Source organism: Penaeus vannamei, chromosome 2, assembly GCF_042767895.1.
Source record: "Penaeus vannamei isolate JL-2024 chromosome 2, ASM4276789v1, whole genome shotgun sequence".
In the NCBI taxonomy this organism is placed as follows: Eukaryota; Metazoa; Arthropoda; class Malacostraca; order Decapoda; family Penaeidae; genus Penaeus; species Penaeus vannamei.
Window position 1 is genome coordinate 6,455,990 of NC_091550.1, and position 2,500 is coordinate 6,458,489.

Sequence of the window (2,500 nt, forward strand, 5' to 3'; positions counted from 1 at the left end):
CACACAAAAAAATGTGATAAAAAGATAACTAACATAAAGTACGCCTGGCATCCGTTTTCTGTTTCGTAAGAGTCTATGGGTGACTGAAGAACGAATGAAATAAGAAACATATACGTGATAACACCTCGATACAATCACACCAACGAACGTGTTAAATTGTTGTTATTTCATGCTGATTAAATACTTTAAATCTTTTATTATAGTGAACGGATAAAGATTTATATGACCTTTATTATAACTGATGTCTGTCCGCCAAATCTCTTTGTGAAATCTGCCATATATAGAGCAAGACTTCACTTGAGACACTTCAGTAGTTTAACTTACTGGTTCAAGCAGTCTGAGATAAACAAACCGGTTTCACTTCGCCCATAATAGGATGCAAGCATTCTAATCGACCTAATTGTTAACCTGACACATAAATTAAGGTGACATAATTCTAAGATTTTTTTTATTATTATTGTCTCTTTCTCCTTCAGTTTTAGATTCTCATTTGACATCGAGGTCTGCCTTTACACCTAACCTATATTCTCAAACTCATTTTAATATTAATACGATCTTTCGATGAAGAGAAACGTGATCAGATGATAAAATAAGCGAATTATGAATAAGAAAGGGGTACATTTTATTAAAATAGAATACAAGTCATCAAAAAGAAAAAATAATGTGAATGCATTGTCTTCATGGCGTGTTTCTCTATTCAGAAAAGAACATTTTGTAAACAAATTTCAAAGGCGATGTAAATAAACTATAAATTGCATACGTTAGATTAGATATGTTAGCTAAAACAGAATCGTTAATATATATTATAATCCTAATTGTGAGATTTAAAGTCATTTTAAAGCAGTAATTATGAACAATATTTTTTTCGTGTTGTTGAATATTTCTTATAAATGTTTTGCTAATCTAATCGAAATTCTAATCACATAAAACTGGATAATGGCTTTTTGGATAAGTTCTGCCTATACATGTGTATTTGTGTGTGTGTGTGTGTGTGTGTGTGTGTGTGTGTGTGTGTGCGTGTGTGTGTGTGTGTGTGTGTGTGTGTGTGTGCGTGAGAGAGAGAGTGTGTGAATGTGAGTAAATGTGAGTGTGTGCGTGTGTGTGTGTGTGTGTGTGTGTGTGTGTGTGTGTGTGTGTGTGTGTGTGTGCGTGTGTGTGAGTATGAATGTGAGTGTGTGTGTGTGTGTGTGTGTGTGTGTGTGTGTGTGTGTGTGTGTGTGTGTGCGTGAGTATGAATGTGAGTGAATGTGAGTGCGCGCCTGCGTATGCGTATGCGTGTGCATGTGCGTGCGTGGATTTATATTCAATATTTGAATTTACACCAGCACATGCACATACTTACCCTACACACATACACAATCAGAAGAGACAACGAAAGTCCCCCACCTGCGCCGCCCAACGCACATGATCCTCCCCGCGGCGCCCAACACACGCCCTCGCCCGACCACCACGAGGACCTCCAGCGAGAAACTCCACCCAGTCAGTTTCTTCTTCTATTCCTCCTCCCGCTCCGAGCCCGAGAGAGGGAGAGGCAGCTGGTGGGAAAGTCAGCGAAGGTGGGGAGGGAGGGAGGGGAGGGAGGGAGGGAGGGAGGGAGGGAGGGAAGGGAAGGGAGGGAGGGAGGGAGGGAGGGAAGGAGAGGGAGGGAAAGGGAAGGGAAGGGAAGGGAAAAAGAAAAGTAAGAATTCGGGTTAGTTCTGCCTTAGGAACGAGCGTTTATTGCCGGGTTCGTTGCGTAATTTCGAAGGTGAAAACACATTGGCGTGCCGTCTGTCGGGAAGGAAAGAAAACGTGTATTTTTTTCTCTTTTTCCTTCTTTCTTTCCCTCTTTTATGGTGGTGGAAGGAGACAGCAGATAAGAATAACTGTAAAATATGTAAAATAGATCTATGGGTAGAAAAGATCACAAATGTGCATGTACGTGAATAAATACTAGAATTTAAGCGACAGTATACCTACATACACTCGCATCTAAGGGTGTATACATATATCTACGTACACGAGACAACATATACAGATATATGCACATGATACAATGGCAGTCGATAAACAAATAAAGGTATAGACACACACAAGGGGTACGTTTTTATATCATCCTTTTTTTCAGGTTACCCATAGTAACAATGCAAACGAAACCCTCTTTTTTCATTTATTTTTTCTCCTTCCTCTCGCTAGCCAACCGTCACAAAAACCTAACCTGAACTTGAAGGTGAACTTGCGCCATGGCCTTCGAGTGCATCGCAGGATCCCCCAAGGTCCTTCTCCCCCCCTCCCCCCCTCTCCCCCACCTTGGCCTACGTGAGGGACTTTTCAGGGTCTCCGTCGGCGGGAGTGAGGGCGGCCTCGCGAAGCCAAAGTCAAAGTCGAGGGGGTTTTTTGCGCGCCGAGTCCCGAACGCACAAAAACGGAGGCGATGCGTGTGGTTGAGCAGGGCGTGGTTTGTTTGTTTGTTTGTGTGCGCTGTTTATGCAAGTTACATAAATACAGATATATGGGTAGA